Source organism: Pleurodeles waltl, chromosome 7 (assembly GCF_031143425.1).
Source record: "Pleurodeles waltl isolate 20211129_DDA chromosome 7, aPleWal1.hap1.20221129, whole genome shotgun sequence".
Lineage (NCBI taxonomy): Eukaryota > Metazoa > Chordata > Amphibia > Caudata > Salamandridae > Pleurodeles > Pleurodeles waltl.
Genome location: NC_090446.1, coordinates 707,937,006 through 707,958,491, shown reverse-complemented (window position 1 = coordinate 707,958,491; position 21,486 = coordinate 707,937,006).

Below are 21,486 nucleotides of genomic sequence, written 5' to 3'. Positions count from 1 at the left end.
ACTTACAGCATATAATATGCACAACATGCTAATAAAATCTCGTTTTTTAGCATGTGATGATGGCAGCCATTTTGAAGAGGCGCCTCTTGTCATATATTTATATGAACTCTACGTAAACGGGTTAGATATATATTAATATTTTGTCATCTTATTAAAACAAAGGGGGTTATTACAACTTTGGAGGAGGTGTTAATCCGTCCCAAAAGTTACTGTAAAGTGACGGATATACCACCAGCCGTATTATGAGTTCCATAGGATATAATGGACTCGTAATACGGCTGGTGGTATATCCGTCACTTTACCGTCACTTTTGGGACGGATTAACACCTCCTCCAAAGTTGTAATAACCCCCAAAGTGTGCGTTTTTATACACAAGCAGTCACTAGTATCCGGGGCAAACTAAAAACCTTAGAAAACCTCATTTTTTAAACCATGTGAAGATGGCGGCCATTATGAAATGGCACCTTTTATGTACAATGCACTCGGCATGCCCATAAAATCTCATTTGAAAACATATAATGGTGGCGGCCATTTTAGAAAGGCACCTTTTACCTTATATTTGTACAGAATCTGCACAAGCAAATTTGATGTACGTTGTTATTTTCATCGTCTTCTAAGACAAAATAGACGTTTTAATACTTGTGTGATCGCTTCCACCTTGAACAAGCAAAATGACCTCATTTTAAGACATATAACAATAACAACGTTATAAACCTCGTTTTAAAATATATAACAATGGAGGCCATTTTAGAATCACGCTTTTTTTCCACATTTATATTGATCATGCACAAAAAGTTCTAAAAAATATATGTTATTATTTAGTCTTCTAAAACAGGATAAAATATTCCTGCTACAACATATAACAATAATGCAAATTATTACAGAGGAAACATCAGTCCATACCTCACGGTTAATACCTATAATGTGCTCCACTGCCAAAGACCATCATGCCACATATCAATGAGACCGATTATATTTTTATACATCGTTTTAATACTCATTCTAAACACTTCTACCTAACACAGATTTAGAAAACCTCACTTTAAATCATGTAACAATGATAGCCATTAAGAAGTGGCACTGTTAACCACACATTTCATTAGGTTCCCAAAAAATAATGAAATTCAAAATTAATATTTAATCCTTCTTGCACTGTAATCTATTTATCCATTTTGCCTCAATTTTTCTTAATGTCAATTCCCTGTGTCCTCTCCTTTCGTCATGAGGTACATGTTCTAAACCATGAAACCAAATCTGAGTGTTGGTGGGATGGGAAGACTGTATATATGTAGCCATAGGATATTTTATATCTCTGCTTTTATAGCTCTTATGTGTCCCATCACTCTTGTCTTTAGATTCCGTATACTACTGCCGATATACAATTTGCCACATGAACATCCCAAGACGTAAACCACAATTGTTGTGTTACAATTAATAAACAAATTGATGGGATATTCCTTTGGGGTATTGTATTTCAACTTTTTTATTTTGTTAACTCCTATTTTACATACGGAGCAACCCCCACACACATAAAAACCTTCTGGTTTCACATCCAACAATGTCCCTACTTCAGAATTATTGTGATTATCTTTTACGTAACTGGGACATAGTATATTTTTTAGAGTATTACCTCTTCGAGAGACCATTTTCGGTCTTTTAGATATAGTGCCTTCTGGCAGTGTGACAGAATCCAATATATGCCAAGTTTTTTCTTAGTGCATTAGAGACATGACTACTGTACAGATCATATTTAGTAACAAAACTGACTTCTCGTTTTTTGTTCTTCACCTCAGTGTTTTCTTTTTCTTTACGATTTTCCTGTAATGTATCCTTCCTATTTACTTCTTTTATTTTAATTTTTGCCTTTCTCAGGACATCCTCATTGTATCCTCTTTTACGAAAGTCACATTCTATTGCCAACAACCTGTTCTCAAAGTCTTTTTGTTGGCTGCAATTGCGTCTAACTCTCACCACCTCACCGTATGGAATTGATTCGATGTTTTTTTCGGGTGAGCCCTGGTGGCATGGAGTACACTATTGCAAGAAGTGGGCTTTTTAAAAATGTCACTATGTATGGCATTGTTATGTACATACAATTGCAGATCTAAAAAATCAATTCTATTTTTATCATATTTAAGGGTCAATTTAACATTAAATCTATTTTTGTTCAAGAATGTGTGATATTCCTCAAGATCAGTCAAATTCCCATTTCATAAAACCAGGATGACATCCATATAACGCCCATAAAAAATTATGTTATTAATCCATTGATGCGCTTGACGGCCCCAGGCATGCTCCCCCTCAAACAAGCCCATGAATAGGTTTGCGTAAGATGGAGCAAATCTGGAGCCCATTGCCGTCCCCTGTTTCTGTAAGAAAAAGGAAAAAAAGCGTGATTCTAAAATGGCAGCCATTGTTATATATTTTAAAAAGATGTTTATAACGTTGTTATTGTTATATGTCTTAAAATGAGGTCATTTTGCTTGTTCAAGGTGGAAGCGATCACGCAAGTATTAAAACGTCTATTTTGTCTTAGTAGACGATGAAAATAACAACTTACATCAAATTTGCTTATGCAGATTCTGGACAAATATAAGGTATAAGGTAAAAGGTGCCTTTCTAAAATGGCCGCCACCATTATATGTTTTCAAATTAGATTTTATTGGCATGCCGAGTGCATTGTACATAAAAGGTGCCATTTCGAAATCGGCTGCCATATTCACATGGTTTAAAAAATGAGGTTTTCTACGTTTTTTTAGTTTGCCCCGGATACTAGTGACTGCATGTGTATAAAAACGTACACTTTGTTTTAATAAGATGACAAAATAATAATTTATATCTAACCAGTTTACGTAGAATTCATATAAATATATGACAAAAGGCGCCTCTTCAAAATGGCTGCCATCATCACATGCTAAAAAATGAGATTTTATTAGCATGCTGAGCATATTATATGCCTTAAGTGTGAGGTATGGATTAGTGTTTCTGGTGTAATAATTTACAGTTTTTGCCATGTGTTATTGTAGGCACGGTCTATTTTGTTTTAGTGGGCGATCAAATAATAATATATATGAAATCGTCAGTGCAAAGCTTATATAAAAGTGTGGTCCAAGTGCCATTTCAAAATGGCTGCCACCGTTATATATCTTAAAAGGAAGTGTTTCAGTTTGCTTCAGGTGGAAATTGTTAGTGCAAGTATAAATCGACGAGAAAAACACAATCGGTTTCATTTTCAGGAGATTGGATGGTGTTCTGCTGTGGAGCACGTTACATACTGCAATTATGAGGTATAGGTTGATGTTTCTTCTGTAATAATGTGTTCCATCTTTATTTTGTCCTAGTAGATGATTAATTGACAATAAAAAATTGATATGTAGTCTTACTTCTAATGGAAATGGAATAGTGTTAAAAAAATATATAAAAATGAACAGTTTAAAATAAAATAAAATACATAATAAGATGACATATTAGTTTTGGAGGAAGTGAAGGGAATGAAGAAATAAATAAAAAACTGACGATGTTGGAAATTATTGCAATTATTTAAAAAAAAATAAAAAATTGAAATATATATTTTTTTTAGCCTTTTACCCTCTATTTATAACTTTTTATAAGTTAAGTCATTAGTTTAACTTCTTTAATCAAATTAAGAATTACTATGATGGTGATTAGTGATGATTTTAACTTTTTTCACAGCATTTTATATTTAAAATGGGTGGACGATGTATATAGAACATTATATTGATTGATATTTTATGTATTTGTATATTTTTTATAGCCCTGAAAAAGTCCGTGAGGACAAAACGCGTTGGCTATGATGGATTAGATATTGCTATTTTGGATAAATAAAGAACAAACATTTTTCATAAGAACTCTATTGAATTAGGTGATTTTTGAAGAAATGTGATAATTTTGTGGATATCAATGGACACTTTGATGGGCTGGATCTCCCTTTCAATGTTATGAGCCCATGGCTATTTGAGGTCTAGGGGGTTGGCCCTCACGACCCGTGCACCGAAAAGAGCCATAAATTGCATATATATAATAAAGGAAGAAGGTGCGGTTTCAATTCACCTTGACCCCCATTTTTTATCTTAAGAATTTTATTGTTGGGTGTCTACCACACTTCTGTTTAGGACCATTGTAAGATAGTGCGAACAAAATGGAATTTGATGACGATCGTGAAGCACTATTGGGTGATCTCTTTTCAAAGAATATAATTAGATCCAAAACGCAGTCTACAAATATGATCAATAAGGATGGACTAAAAGTTAAATTCATGGCTTTGGAAGAATTGAAAAAGCAAGAGTTGGCAAAGTGGTGGGATGGAGCCACCAATAAGAAATATATGGAGAATAGACGTATACCAAGAGGTTTGCGAATTTAGATTTTTCCGAATTTTGAGGATTTGGAAGCAGATTTACTACAGGAATGGGAGGAAGGTTTGCATGAGGCATCCTACAAAATGATGAACATTCTGTTAACAAATTCAGAAAGGAAAGTAAAGGAGTTGAGAGAAGAGATTAATAATTTAGAGAAGGAAATTAAAGAACTCAACCTGATGGAGGCTACACAGAAAAACTATGAGATTTTGAAGAAGGAACTATCATGTTACCAATTATATTTGAAAGACAAAAAACAGAAGAAAATCAATTGAGATGACAATGATTATGCCAGAGGACGAATCTTTACTTTTGCAAGACGTTATGATGATGTATTCGTCAATAAAGATTCTGTACAAAACGATCGCAATAGGAACACAAGTACTTCTTCAAGTAGCATGTCTCTCTCTTCATGTGATAGTGATCTGGGAGAAGGCACAAGTAACATCTTCAATATGAATTCAAGTTTTTTATGCGAAGTACAAAGATTCAGGTTAGGCAACAAAAAGAGAATGATCAGGACAAAAGACATCGGACCAGAAGAGGGGGGAAAAAACATAAAAACAGGTGTACAAACAAGACTACAGGCAAAAAGCTCAAAAGGGGTGAAGACGTAAACACAGAAGTTGCAAATAATAATGAAGAAAATTATTGAAATGTTCTAATGATAATTCAAATGATTTAAAGATTATTAATTTATCTTCAAGAGTACTGAGTCAGGAAGAAATATAGGTGCTAAATAAAGGATTAAGTTGTTGTCCAAGTGCCAAATGTGATTTTGTGGGCTTACATGTGGATTTGTTTAAATTTGTGAGAAATCTTAAATTGAAAAAGTTTTTTGCAGAACATCTCAAGAGAATTGTAAATACAACAGATGTATCTAGCACATCAAATTTGAGTATTGCTGATATGAGGGATATCCATATGATTGTGACCATTGACAGTATGGAGCAGATAGGAGATTTAATACATATGGCGAGTGATTTAGAGATTCAAGAACATTTAAGAACACACAGTCACTTAAAGTTACCATCGAAATTCATACCACCTAGTACACAAGATAGTCTGATAGAATTTCATCCTAAAATGACTATAGATCTGTATAAAATGGAAGATCTACACCATACAAATAGGATGTGTACACATAAATTCAATCGAAACCATCAAAGAAAAGGGTATCTTGACAAATTTAAAAAATGACCATGAGTTGGTCATACACGAAGCAGACAAAGGTGGGAATATTGTTCTAATGAACAAGGTGGATTATTTGAAGGAAATGGAGAGACAATTATCTGTAATAAATTGATATGAAAGATTGGATAATAATTCAACTGCTGGGATACAGCAGCAGATTAATGCTCAACTTGTGGAATGGCATGAATCCGGTTTACTTACAGACGGCGAGTTTAAATATTTAAAGGTATATTATACAAAATATCCATGCATTTACATCTTATCTAAAATCCATAAACAAGGTAATTTTCCACCTGGAGGACCTATTATTTCCAGTATAGGATCCCCAACTGAACATATGTCAGAATACGTAGATGTTTTTTTACAGCCTTTTGTGAAAAATGTACCCTCCTATCTAAGGGATAGTAAGGACTTGCTGAATAAATTGGAAGATTTTATTTGGGATAACACGGATCTAACTTTTGTGACCATGGATGTAGAGAGTCTATATACTTGTATACAAACTGACTGTGGTTTGGAAGCATTAAAGCATTTTCTCTTTAAACACAATGCTGGTTTTCTAGAACATACATTCATGTTATTGGACATGGCCAAGATAATCCTAACCAACAATGCGTTTCTTTATAATGGAACCTGGTTCTTACAGAAACAGGGGATGGCAATGGGCTCCAGATTTGCTCCATCTTACGCAAACCTATTCATGGGCTTGTTTGAGGCGGAGCATGCCTTGGGCCGTCAAGCGCATCAATGGATTAATAACATAATTTTTTATGGGCGCTATATAGATGACATCCTCTTGAGGAATATCATACTTTTTTTAACAAAAAAGGTTTAATGTTAAATTGACCCTTAAATATGATAAAAATAGAATTGATTTTTTCGATCTGCAATTGTATGTACATAACAATGCCATACATAGTGACTTTTTAAAAAGCCCACTTCTTGTAATAGCGTACTCCATGCCACCAGTGCTCACCCGAAAAAAACATCTAATCAATTCCATATGGTGAGATGGTGAGAGTTAGACGCAATTGGAGCCAACAAAAAGACTTTGAGAACAGGTTGTTGGCAATAGAATGTGACAGACATGTCAGTATATTGGACGTGGTCACACATATAGTTGATGTTGTAGGCACAAGAGAGTCAATGTATGACCTGGGTGACATCACTGTGTGGCAGTAAGTTGGGTCCCTGGCCCAAAACAGAGTTGTGGAGGAGGGGCATGTACATGTACAAGTAAACAGACCTCAGACGAAGGATGTGTCTCCCTGTGCAGATAATCAAATCTGCCAACTATCAACTCAGGTGATCACTTTACTGTTTGTGCCGCAAGTCAGCCCTGTGTCACTTTTGCAGCAGTTGCATTAGATATCACTACAACATGGCGCACACAGATGCGTCTGTTTTTTTTTTTTTACGCTACCAGGTTTTTTACGCCAATGTGCGCCGTATTGTAAATACGATGCATCCATGGCATAGGTTTCTGTCCTACTGGGACACAAGCAGTGATGCGTAATTTCTTGTAAAAGTGGACCTCACTTTTAAAAATGCTGCCCAAATCTGATGTACTAAGGTGGCAAGCTTCCATGTGGTAAAGGAATGCACTTTTTTGAATTGTTTATTGTTGCATCATTTGTATTGAAGATATTTTTAAGGCTATGCTAGTTCACAGGTTGTTTGAGCCTGAGTTCACCTTTCGCTCATCTCTACCTGTTAATTTGCTGTTTCATCATATTTAGTTTTATTCACTGCTTATTTATGAAATGCTATGTTACTCAGTGAAAGGTGGGGAGGTGTCTCCTTGCCTTAGCCACATGAAGAGCAGTGGTGTGTGCGTTTTTTGCCAAATGACTAGTATTAATAATTTGGAAATTCTGCTTCCGCTGTGCATTTTTAAGTCATATGGTGCCTAAGGAAACAGCAAATTCACCAGGATGTCCTCTTCCATGATTTTCAAGTTCAGTTTTATCAGATCTTCTTCTCTTGAAAATGTTTTTGTGAGTTTTTAGGGATCATTTTTTTATCACCCAGTATGCAATATAGAAGGGTGATAGGCTAAGCCAGCCCCACATGGAGTTGAAGCATCTGATCCCACACACCTTTCTGCAATAAGCACCTTACCCTCAAGGAGCCACCTCTTTAGTGGCCGCTGATGGTGGAAAATACTATACCTCTAAACAGGCAATGGTCTATTTCCAGCAGTGATTTGGGGAAGTAGCAGGTGGCTCACTGAACTCCTTTTATTTAAGCCTTCTGTACTTGGTCTCTCTTTTCTGCATTCAGAAGAAAACATATATAAACGTAGTCGGACCAAATATGTATTATGCCTTGCATATTGTTCTGCATGGTTTTAATGTTATCTTGCGCATTCAAAAAACACATAGGGGGGCGTGTCCAAGATGGCGGAGTGCTAGGACGTGTCCGCTAGCGCTCTGCCACCTCAATCCATCACAGTGCCTCGCGGCCCGTGGGGGGGGAAGCCTGGAGGCTCCCCCGTACTGTGAGGTGCCCCCGGGTGCTTGCTTCGCTCGGCGGCAGCCGGGACCAAGTTGAGCCGCTCCCGCGAGGGGAGCTGGCCTCGGCCCCATAGTTGGGGCAGAGCCGTGGCACAGGAGGCGGCCTGGGCCGCGGGACGGACCTCTCCCCAGCAGCCCCTCCAGGCCTGGCGTCGTGGGTCTGAGAGCCTGGGGTCTCACTCTGGGCCCCATAACAGCTGGATTGGGCTGCGGGGACCCAGTGCCTGGAGACCTAAGCGCCTGGAGGAGAAGGTGCTCCCTCGTGTTCGGCCGACCGGGGGGGGGGACAAGCAGGGCCTCCTCACCTTGGTGCCTTGGAGTGGGGCCGTTGGAAGTGCGGGGCCCCAGCTGCAGGTAGGGGCCCAGAGGATCGGCCACACTCCATTATTTGAGCTGTTGATGACTGTGGTCCCGCAACTTTGTGTAAGGGCACCAAGAGCTGGCTGTCGCGGAGGGTGGCCACCGGAGGTCGGACCTGGGCGTGGTCCGGGCCAGGGTGGCCCATGCTGACTGGCCCTGGACGAAACCTTGGATTCCCTGCGGCAGTGAATCGGTGTGGAGTGACCAGGCCGGCGTACCATCGCGGCATAAAAGTCCAAGCGCGAGCGCTCTGTGAGGTACATTCTGGCCGGGACGCACCTGACATCTGGCATGGCAGCGGAGGACCCACCTGAGATGAGGGCCCTGGAGAGTCACGGGGAGACAGATCCAGAGGAGACCTCTCCCGTCCCGAAGGGCTTTCTGACCTCCTTGTTTGAGTTGCTTCGGGGAGACATCCAAGAGCTGCGTAGGGACATCTCACACGAGGTGAAGGAGTTGCGAGGAGAGGTTTCCTCCTTGGGTGAACGTGTATTGCAGCTAGAGGATAATGAGATCCCGCGCGGTGAAGAGGTGGCGGCCCTGCAGCAGGAGGTGGTCCGTCTCCAAGAGCAGCAGGACCTCCTCCAGATTGTGGTTGAAGACTTGGAAAATCACTCAAGGCAACAAAATATTCGCATTAGAGGGGCTCCGGTTGGTGTTTAAAAAGAGGAAATCGGGGGCTACGTGGTGGACCTGTTTCGCTCTTTGCTTGGCGCATACGAGACACGGGAGGTAGCCCTCGACCGGGTACATCTAGTTGGGCGTGCTGGAGACCCTGGAGACCGCCCCCCTGACATTTTAGCATGTCTCCACAATTTTGTCCTTAAAGAAAAGATTCTACAGCGGGCCCGCAACCTCCAAAATGTACACTTTCGAGGGCATGACCTCCAGCTATTCCATGATATATCGGTGCGGACTTTGCGAGGCGGAGAGAGTTCAGACCGATTACGGATCACTTGAGAGCGCACAATGTGTTATATTCCTGGGGCCATCCATTCCAACTGGTTTTCCGATGGGAGGAGCAGCTCCGGCAGGTGAAAACCGTCTTGGAGACTCGCCGCGTCCTGGGTCTGGAGGACATGGGCCGGGAGTTGAGTGTGGGAGCGGCTCTACCGGCAGGGGGCTCTCCTCATTGGCGGAGAAAAGAGAAGAAAAGGAAGCTGCAGCGCCCGACGGCCTCAGAGTCAAGGTCGGAGAGAGAGGCCGCTTTGAACAACGTGGCCGCCGGAACCTCGACCTAGTTTGGACTCCCGGTGGCGACCGGGATTGCTACTGGCCGCATCGCTAACAATATGATGACCGTTGAAGAGCGTTGGGGCGGCGGGGGCTGTGGACCTGATCACCTGATCTGGTTGGATATACTGCCCTGTGGAAACTGCACCTCGCAATTATCGACAATCGAGGACTTCTGTGTTCTATGCACCTGTTGTGCTTATTAGTTGTTTGTTGTTGGGTTTCCCTGCGATGCTGGCTTTTTGTGGAGATACTCTTGGGCCTCATTGCTCTAGGCAGTCTAGTTGTTAATGTAGGGGGTAGTCCTCTGCTGTGCCCCTGCCTTCTCCACTTGCTCCCCTCAGTATAGGCTATGATCATTAAATGTTTAAGTTTAAATGTGAGGGGGCTCAATAACCCTACTAAAAGGCTAGCCATCTTGTCAGCTCTAGAGAGATCGGGGAGTCATATATGTCTCTTGCAGGAAACGCACCTTGTCTTTAAAGATACCTACTGTATGCGCTCTAAGTGGTTCCCCAGGCAGTTCTTGTCCTCGTTACCATCGAAGCATGCAGGGGTGGCGATACTTCTGTCACGTTCATTTCCGGGGGAAGTGATATCAAAATTGCATGAGATCCCAGGCAGGCTTTTGGCCATGAGACTTAGACTGGGGGGTTTTTCCTTTACGATCGCTTCCCTTTATGCACCTAATTCCAAACAAGAAATCTTCCTGAGACAGTCTTTGACTCCGCTGCTCCAATCCCCTCATGGTGCTGTTTTGCTGGGGGGCGATTTTAATTTGGTGATGGACGGGGACTTGGATCGCTCAGGCCATCGGTATGGGCAGACGGGGTCTCTGTCGGATGCTGGGCGGCAGTAGTTGAGCGAGTGTGATCTAGTGGATGTCTGGAGGAGTGAGCACCCCTCGCTGAGGGACTACTCCTTTTCCTCATCAGCAACCAAAACATACGCTAGGTTGGACCTCTTTCTGGCATCCCAGGAGCTTCTCTCTAGGGTTAGAGACTCAGTGATTGAGCTGCGGGCCCTCTCAGATCATGCCCCAATTACGGTTGAGATCCACATGGACATGGGGAGGGTTGGTACATCGGGATTGCGATTTAGGGACTCGATGCTTCAGAACGCTGCGACGGTTGAGGCGATTCGAGGGGCAATAACAGACTACCTTAGTTTTAACGACGATGGGATAGTAAGCATTGCAACACTGTGGGAGGCACTGAAGGCTGTGGTGAGGGGTGAAGTGATGTCCCTTTCTTCTAGGGACAATAAGGCAAGGAGTCGACTTAGGGGGGACCTAGAACAGCGAGTAAGGGTGTTAGAGCGCTCACATAAACACACCAGTGCTCCTAGAATATGGCGAGAGCTCGAGAAGGAGCAAAAGCAGCTGAGGAGATTGGACTGGGACAGGGCAGAGTACGCAGTAGTCCGCCTCAAACATAAGTACTATATAGGAAGCAATAAGTGCCGATAATTACTGGCACATAGGTTGAGAGCGCAGCGTGCAGCATCAATGATAAAAATGGTGCGCTCCCCTTCTGGAACAGAAGCACACACAAGTGACCAAATAGCGCAGGCTTTCGTGGAATTCTATCGAAATCTATACAGGGCTGAGGAGCCCAGTACCTTAACTCCAGAATCCTTCTTAGAGGACATAGCAATCACTCCCTTGTCTTTGATGGAGGCAACCGCCTTAGATTTACCTATAATGGCGGAAGAGGTTATTTCGGCGATCGCTCGTTTGCAGACCGGGAAGTCACCTGGCCCTGATGGATTCTCAGCACTTTTTTATAAATCCTTCTGTGTGGAACTTGTTCCCATTTTGGTGTGACTTTTTAACTCATTCGTCAAACGGACGCTCTTACGCCTAGTATGTTAGACGCTACCATCGTGGTTATCCCGAAACTGGGGAAAGATCCTGAGGAATGTGCCTCGTATAGGCCGATCTCCCTTCTGAATATTGACGCCAAATTATTCACTGGCATTTTGGCACATCGTCTCAACTACTATATGCCGGGGCTTGTGGATCCTGACCAGGCGGGATTTATACTGCATAGGCAGTGTAGAGATAATACCAAGCGATTGCTTCATCTCTTGGATAAAACCGAACGCTCTCGTAGGGCGGCGCTCTTCCTATCTATTGACGCTGAAAAGGCGTTCAATAGGGTTTACTGGCCATACCTGTTCAAGGTGCTTGAGCGCTTCGGACTAGGATCGGGCTTTATGGCATGGATTCGCTGCATTTATCAGGCGCCTCGGGCGGCAGTTCGGGTCAATGGGACACTTTCCTTGCCGTTTGCCGTCCAAGGAGGGACCAGACAGGGACTCAGATTAAGGGTGTGAAGTTTGGGGGAGATGAACATCTCATATTACTTTACGCGGACAATGTCATCCTTACTCTGGCGGAGCCTATGACTTCACTACCGGCGCTAATGGGTGTCTTAGAGGAATTTGGGCGGGTCTCGGGGTTTCGAATGAATATGCTTAAATCGCAGGCCGTGGGCAAGTTTATTAGTGCGGAACGGGACCTGAAGGCCTGATTCCACTTCACATGGTCCTCCTCGGGGCTCCCATTTTGGGGATCGAGCTTGGTTCCACAGTTGCCCGCACAGTGACGGTGAGCTATGCGAAACTGACTCGGGAGGTGCATCGCGACTTAGAGGTGTGGGGGAAACTTAAATTGCCCTGGTTGGGTAGGGTCGCAACAGTGAAGATGACCATCCTACCACGTATACTATATCTGGTTCAGGCGCTCCCGCATGAGCCTCCGCCACGGACGATAGCGACCCTCCAAACAGCAGTTCTAAGATTCATATGGGAAGGGAAGATGCCGCGGTTATCGCGGCAGACCCTGTATTGCCTCAAGAGAGAGGGTAGATTGGGGGTCCCCTGCTCCTTCGATACTTCCAAGCAGTTCAGCTGCGTTTCCTCTTGGAATGGTGCCAACCGTCTTCCGAGAAGCATTGGTGCTTTATGGACCAAGCAGTGGCGGGCTCTCATATATGGAAGGAACCCTGGCTTAGGCGCCGTCACAGAGCACAGGGATTGTATATATCTATGGTCACGGAGGTTTCGATGAGAGTGTGGGATCGGATGGCCGACGGGGTGGGTTTGACGACCTTCCTGTCTCCAATGACTCCTCTGGGTGCGAACCCCGATTTTGGCCCAGGCCTACAGTCTGAAGCATTGCATCGGTGGTATGAGGGGGGCTGCAAAAAGGTGGGATATTTATTTGATGAGCAGGGGGTCATCCCTTTTGACCGGATGAGGGAGCTATATGGCCTAACCGAAGCTGATAGGATGATGTACTATCAAATAAGACACTGGGACCTGCTTCCAGCCAACAGGTTATTAATAGATAGACCTTTAACACCGTTTGAAAAATGGATTCTAATGAAAAAGGATGATAAGCACGTGGTTTCCGAGCTTTACGTCCTTCTACGGGAGAGGTTCGCTCGACCAAGACTAAGGGGCAATTGAGATGGGAGAAGGAACTTGAGAGAGAGTTATTGGAATACGAGGGGGAGAGTGTCTTTTATAGGGTGGCCCACACAGCTTACCACTCAGCAGGTACAGAGACAGCCTATAAAGTAGCCTCCTCCTGGTATTATACTCCAAGTAGGATCCACGCCTGGGATCATAACACATCTAGTCTCTGCTGGAGGGGCCGTGGGGGTGGAGGTTCACTTGTGCATTTGCTATGGCATTGACCCAAACTACACCGGTATTGGAAGGACATATTAGATACAGTGGACAGGGCTTTTAACACTCAGATCCCTAGATTTCCTGCCTACGTCTTGCTGGGCCTTCCCAATTCTCTCACCTTTCCCCTGAGATCATTGAAGGGTCAACAGATGGCTTTAGCCTTGAATGCAGCAGTTCAGCTGTTGCTTTCTCTCTGGGGGACAGAGCGGATCCCGACAACAGTCTCCTGGCTGCATAAGCTCTGGTTTATCCTCGCCATGGAAAAGCTCAGCCTGACTTCTCAGCAGCGAAGTGGGGACTTTAAAGAACTTTGGCAACCATTTCTGTGTACTCTGTCCGGGTAGTTCTCAGAGCTGACCTGCCCAGCTTATTTGAGGGTTCTGAATTTGAATTGATGATGGGGATTGTACCTGCAAGGAGATATGTATATAGAACTAGATCCATATGGTATTAGAGCCTGGGAGGGTTTGATCATTGAATAGCTAGCCAGGAGAGGGGAAATGTAGTTGCATTAAATTACTAACCTTATTTTTCTATTGTTTCGCACTAAGTAAGCTAATAATGAGCCTTCTAGCAATATTGTGATGTATTGCTTATCCGATGTTCGAAAATTGAAAATTGAAAATTGAAAACTAATAAACAGATTTGATCCATAAAAAAACACAGAATTTGGACAGTTCTTTTTTTACGAAATTATTTGCAAATGTGTTCTGTAAAGACCACCATTTCAATTCTTGTTTTGTTCAAATATTCTTCATGGGGGAGACAGGAGGGGCCTGTCCCCCCCTGCACCCACTCTTTCAGTTGGGGCTCGCTCGTAAATGGTTGCTCGCACATTACACTGGGATCTGTAATATACCCAGCCCCACCAGTTTTTAAATCCACCAGCCATCACTGTCCCCATTCTCCAAGCGCAGCCAGTTCAACCTTTTCACATACAAGCCCTACACAACACAGGTCCACAATACCTGAAAAGCCTCATACACTTGCACCAACCTAGCAGACACCTTCCCTCTGCCACACTCGCACACATTCCCCGCATCTCTTACATCATGCCCAAGACATGGAACAATCTGCCTCAACACATCAGGGTCTCTTCTTTCACTTCTTGAGTTCCACAGGAAGCTGATGACCTGGCTCTTTGAGTAAGCACCTTGGCCACCTCACACATACACACCTTCACCTGCCCAAGAGCCTGGATATCCTCTTGTGTGATTAGTGCGCTGTACAAATCAATATACCCTGACATAGCATCTCTAAGGGAAAAACCAAACTTGACAGGAACACCATTAAAATACTGAAATATTTTATAAATCCCTCTTTAGAACTGCGGGTACATCATATGGCAGTGGTTCTCAACCTGTGGTCCGCGGACCCCCAGGGGTCCGTGACACATTCCCAGGGGGTCCACAGGCCTGGGCTGGGAGGAAGGCACTTCTCCAGCTGGGGCCTCTGACAAACTTGTGCGTGTGTGTTTTCATATTTATTACTTCCTTTGTTGAGCAGTTTTAAACCCACTGAAAAGCTCTTTGTACTGCAAAAATAAAAGCATCAAGCTAACTCAAGTGATTAATGTATCTGCTGGAGAGAGATGGGAGTTTTGTGCAGTGGCAGTTTTGACTCAAAGGTAGCGCAGATGGTTAATATGCCTGCTAAAAAGAATGTGTATCATGCAAAAAACAGTATTTTATGTGCATGGCACAGTGGGTTACTGCTTTTGTTACAGAGATTCTTTTGTTACTATGCAGTTCATAATCGTAATCTAGCACAGTGAGCTTTGAACTGCTATTAAAGAGCTGCATGAAAACCGTATGGCACGAATTAGAAAGTTGTTTTTTTCCTAGTCCTTCATTTTCCTTATGCTGCTAAAAAGGTTTGCTTGTGTAGAAATACATTCTTATTGCTAAAGCAGTGCTTAATTTGTGCTTGTTTTTTCCGGTGCTGAGAACCGGCACTCATTTTTGAGGGCTGGGGCTTATTCTTCTACCTCAAGGATTTGCTGTGAGCAAAAGACACATATGGAAAAAATGGAGGAAGGGAAAAATGAAAAAGCCTCACAAAGGGAGAAAGTAGAAAGCTGCTAGAGTGAGCTGAAGTGGCAGGGAGTGGCTTTATATAGATTGAAGAGGCCCGATATGGTTTAGGATTATGCTGCCTCAGTAATCCGTGTACCCACATTTAATTGTAGCAGCCACATGTTTAAGAGGAGGGCTTTGGGCACAGGCACATTTTATTGATAAATTAAGCACTGTACAAACGTCATTGCTAATCACTGTGCTATGTTCTGAATCCTAAATTTGTGCTTCTCCAGACCAAGCACTCTTAAAAAATGCCTACCAGTGTGGATGACATGTGAATCCTACATCTTGTAGTCCCCTGTAAAGTGCCCTGTCATCCTACACTGGTTTGAGAGGTGCTATAAAACAAATGAAGTACATGTGACAGAAAGGCTAGGGAGAGATGAGAGGCCCTTATGGTTTACTTCCTTTCCCCTTCACTTATTATATGTGAAAAAGCTTTCTCAGATCTTGCATACCTAAAAAATAAAAACAGAAATTGCTCCGGACATGTAGAATCTGACCTGAGGATTCACCTTTCCTAAATAAAACCAAACATTGAAAGGGTAGTTTCAAGAGATGCAGCGTCAACCTTCCCAATAAAATGTTTTGATTTTTGCATATTTTTTCAATATAAAAGAATTTTATCTTTAGTAATTTGAGAATTTGTTTAATGTGTACTTGTTATATTTTTTGCGAATTACAGTTTTAATGTTTGAAAATTAAATCGTACAAATTGCTGGGGGTCCCCGGCTTCCAGTAATGATTCATTGGGGGTCCTCAGGAGTCAAAAGGTTGGGAACCACTGTCATATGGCATTTTAGCTAACATATTCTGGAAATTAAGCTGAAACATTCAACATTTAGCTGCATTTTCTTACTTTACCTTTTCGGTCGAGCTAAAGAGGCCCTTTGACAGCAAAACGAGAGGAGGGTTGAAGACACAAGCACATTTCGAGTGTTACCACTCCATACATTTCTACGTGTGATCAGCTACTAGCTGGGGAGCAAATCTTGCATGCAAGTGTAAAGTTTCATCCCATATAGAAAAGGGAGAATACATTCTAAACAATTTATAGATCGATAGTGACAGTCATAAACTAATATATTCATAATATCTTATACTATCCCACTTATTATAGGCGACCATTCATCCATCTATCCTCACTCATTTATCCGTGTTTTTTTGCACTCATTTATTCATGTAATCACACTCATTTAACCAAGTATCCTCGCACTCATTAATCAACGGACCCATGGCACATTTATCCACCTTTTTCTCTACCCTCACACTCATTTATTCATACTGCTCTCTGTTCTCACGTTCGTTAATTAATGTGCCTGTTAATCTTCAGCCTTGTGTGTCACCTGTGAATATACACACACTCTTATCCATCGACTCGCTCATCTCTTATCCATTTAGGTACCCAACAGTACCTCCATCATCCATCCATCCATCTGTATACCCGTCCTTATGATCGCATTCATTAAACAATCGAATATTACGTTAATTTGTCTATCAATTCACCTCTCCATTCTCATTCATTCATCCATCCATCCTCACACTCACAGTTATTCATCTATCAACCACCCAATCTTCATCGCTCCTTTATCTAGCCCATATCCATCCATCGCAATATAAAGTATTGCTCCATCCATCCTCATTCTTAGTTAATCGTGTATTTTCTCCCTTAAGCAGCCATTATCAAATTTTATTCGGTGCGCGATGAATGTAATGATTTACTTATTTAAACAAGTCAAAAATTTGGCTTTATCAATGTGTGTTTATTGTGTCTAGAATCTTTTTTTAAATCTCACTAGGCTTTCATACTTTCATAACCTTGTTTAAGACAATGGTGTGCTCATGGTCACTTTAGGCTCTATCTCTGAAAATGCTCTAATAAAATAGTGCCCTCACTCACAAAATCAGATTGTCCTGTTGTGCACCTCTAGACAACAGCGTTTCTATGAACAAGTATCTATTTTACTGGGAAAGAGAAACGCTACAACCAATCCAATTGAGACATACACTTAAATGTGTTAACGGGACAATAATCTGAGGGTGGCTGTAATCCACAGAGTCTCGAGAGGCTGACGCACGGACCAATCAATACATTTAAAGTAATTGAACACCCTACCCTGTACACTTTCCAAGTGATTAAATTATAAGGCATCCTGAAATCCAGGCGTACCTCAGGTGACTGCTGCTTCTACAGAATGGAAGATATTCGAGACTAATTAATGGCCTGCAGGTATGAGGCCTCATTGCCAGCCCCAAAGAAATCCAAATCGAAGATCAGCACAAACCTGATCTTGAGGTTTATTTTTCCCGCATGATTTTCGGCTGACAAAACCTGCAAGAATTCATGCAGGAAAATATAGCAATGTCTGAGTTTGAAACTTCGGGCCATATTTATTCTTTTTGACGCAAAACTGCGCTGGTGCAGTTTTGCGTCAAAAATATTACCGCCGGCTAATGCCATTTCGGTGCGCCGTGCTGGCACCAAATTTATACTTTGATGCCCGGCGGCTCAAACCACGGGTGTAAGTAATTTTTTTTTACTCACACCGCAGCGTCAAGTCGTAAAGCAAAATGACGTTAATGCGGCGGAAATGACTGTGGGTCGATTTACGCCCATCTGACAGACTGGAGCAATAAACAGGAAACAATATCACAATGTGAAATCATCACAAGGCAGGCATGTCACATCACCAATGCCACAACACAGACACACTAATTGTACCCTATTTCATTGCAGAGGATGATGGTTATCCTGCGGATATGCCTGTCCAGGACTACCCTGATGACATGGATGACGAGCTGACAAACATCAGCCACCAGACCCTCCAAGTTGTCCTTGGAACCCTCCAGACCCCACCTTCTGTCACAAGGAGGAGCTCAGAACAAGCAGCCATCACAGAGGACCCACCCACAACCCCAATTATAAGACCTGCCAGCTCCAATACAGCTGAGGACTCAGGTGACACAGGCACCAGCTTTGAGAGAACTGTAGTCAGAGTTCAACAGGAGCTGGCCAAGGAGGTGTGGGTGGGGATGCAAACTATGGCAGCCAGCCTAGAGGGGGTGCATTCGTGCATGATGTCAACTGAAGAACAGGCAGCAGCTATGCCAGGGCAAACAACTATCTTGCAGGAACTTGAAAAAAGGTTGAAGGAAATCAGCACAGCTGTAATACAGTTGACCCAACACCTACAACAGCAATCCTGTCAACGTGTGCACGAATGCAACATTGAATCCCTCAGGGCCGACCTGGCTGCCTACCATCGTGATGTGGCTACTATTCTCAAGAACCAGCAGATCCTCCTTACAGCAGTACTGCCCTTAAGAGCTTAACAGGTAGCAGCGACCGGGATGTCTGACTCCACGTCTTCTAATACTGAGGTGTGTGTTGCCCCTTCACAACCACCACCACCAAGGACCGAGGAGGCCATACACACATCAAAAGAAGAAGACATGGAACAGATCACCTTCACACGGAAAAGTACCCAGAAGCACTAGTCCCTGCCCCATGGCCAACTATTACCAAGGTCCAGCGCTTTGTAACATGCCAGTCTTACAACTGTACTCATTGACTGTTCTGCAAACCACTGTTAATCTTGTCAGCCTGCCCAGTGCTTGTCTCTCACTTACTCATTGGCAAATCCTGTCCCTCTGCACTGTCTGACACATCACTCCAGCATGTTAAATGCATTTTCCTTTAGCGCTTGTGTAGGATCACAATGGAAGATGTTACTATAATGGACTCACAATCATGGACAATGTACATATAGAACTACAGCACTTTTCAATATATTGCACTGACACAACCACTTTGTCTCTGTGTAATGTGACACATAAACCGTGCAGTAGATCACTGAAATTTGCCTCCTGTCAAATTACATAGCTTGTCAATACAACTGTCCTGAAATTATGTAGTCTGCTAACTATGCACAGTGGCCTGGATTGCACCATACTCTGCCGTTCCTGAGGGTAATATCTGATGAAAAGAGAAACCATACACCATAATGCTGTGTTGGACAGAATAATGCTTCCTCAAGGGATATCTAAGCCATTAAATAGTGGCAGCAAAATGCTGCCACCATGCAATACTAACACACGTAACATTGCCCACAAATCTAAGCAAACAGTCAACAAACTGCACGAATGAAGGTGTCTGAGTTTACATCCAAATAAGTAATCATGCTGAACAGTGTCACAAATGATCTATGTGAGTCATGAACACGATACTACAAGAGTGCTTACTACCACTTAGCTAATAAGGGTTTCCTTGAACATCACACTGCAGTCAGACATAACACAGTGTCCCCAATCATAAATCTGGAAGCACTGTATGTGACATTGAAAACATACTTAATGAAAAAAACACGTTGGGATCCATAGTAACTGTGATTGGTGGTTGCAATGAATGTTCGAATCTTTGCAAGGTAGCTAAGGGGTAGCTGCCAATCTTACAGCTCAGTTGAGATTTGTTCTTACCATAGGACACAAATGTAATACAACAAAATTCATGTACACTTATGCCCAAGGCCCTGACCTACAAGCATTTCGCACATACTGTAAAGGGTTCACTACATATTTATTAAACAGTAATAACAGAAGAGAAAACTCAGAGAAAAGTCTTACCTACCCTAATCTACCCTAACTACTCATTACCCACAACTGTCCCTGACTAACCTAAGCTAAACTTACTTATCACATGTAATGAAACATTCTTAACATCAACCTCCCCCCCCCCCCTTATGAGACGGGACACATGGAGGACAACAGATACTAACCTAAACACATACTATCCTATCCTAAACAAATATGTATTTTTTTTTAATAATTATAATTTTTTTTTTCAAAACGCACAAGAACCCCAACACAGCCCTACACACTCAAAAAGAAAAAAATTGAAATAATCAGGAACCCCCAGCCCCCACCCACTAACACTAACTAAACTAACAGCCTAAACTAACCTAACACTAAGCCCCCTAAACCCACAAAGTATAAGAATAAGGAAAGAGGAGGGAGGGAAGGAAATCATGTCCATCAAAAAAGTCTAGAGGTTGGCCCTCAGGAGGGTCCGTTTAATGGACCACACATGCCTGTTAATATGGCGAACATCCCGCCGCAGGTCACTAATTTTCCTGAGGACACAGTCCATTTTGCGCTGCATGTCCACAAAAGCAGCAGGGTCAATTGTTGCAGCTGTGGTGGTCAGATTCCAGTTGAGGACGTGTGTGGCCGTGTATGGTCAATGACTGTGGGAAGCCCTGAAGGTGGTCCACTGCTAGGCCCTGGAGCACTTGCAGATGTTGTTGGCACAACAGTCCCAGCTGTGGGTGGTAGTGATGGTGGTGCTGGTGGTGGCTGTGGTGGGCAAAGAAGGACCACCCTGTGGGAAAGCCCTCCAGGCTCCAGAGGCCCGTTCGGTCCTGTATCTTCAGGCCACCCGTCTGAACCCCGACTCTACCAGCAGGATATACTGGTACCTCATGCACCTGGATGGGTGTCATGTTTGCAACTGTGAAGACAAAGGCAAACAATTTACATTAGGAACTGCATTGTGTGAAATGGCACAAGAAGTAAATTAGACAGTACATCTACTGTACTTGTAACAGCTCCTATCATCATACAGATCATTGATGTCCCTGAGGAAGTACATGGCAGGCCAGCCTACAAAGGTCATATCACACATAGCACATCCAAACCCTACAAGATGGGTAACAACTGGCATGATTTTGGCATCAGAGTTCTGCCAGTTGTCAGCTAACAATCATGCTGCACATCCTCTGCCAATGCCAGGGCTCCAAATGTCAGTGTATGGGATGGAAATCTAGGGCCACATGATCTGCAAGTTGTAAATGGACTTGCTAGTATAGTACTCATGTGCTAAACCTGAGTGTGTATACTAGGTTCAGACCAAAGATTCACTGATTTACAGGTCTGTGTAACATACTTGTATCATCAGTTCTAGGTACACTATTCACAAACCCATCCCTGTGTTTGAGGGAGGGGAGTGGAGAAACAACTAACAACTTCCAA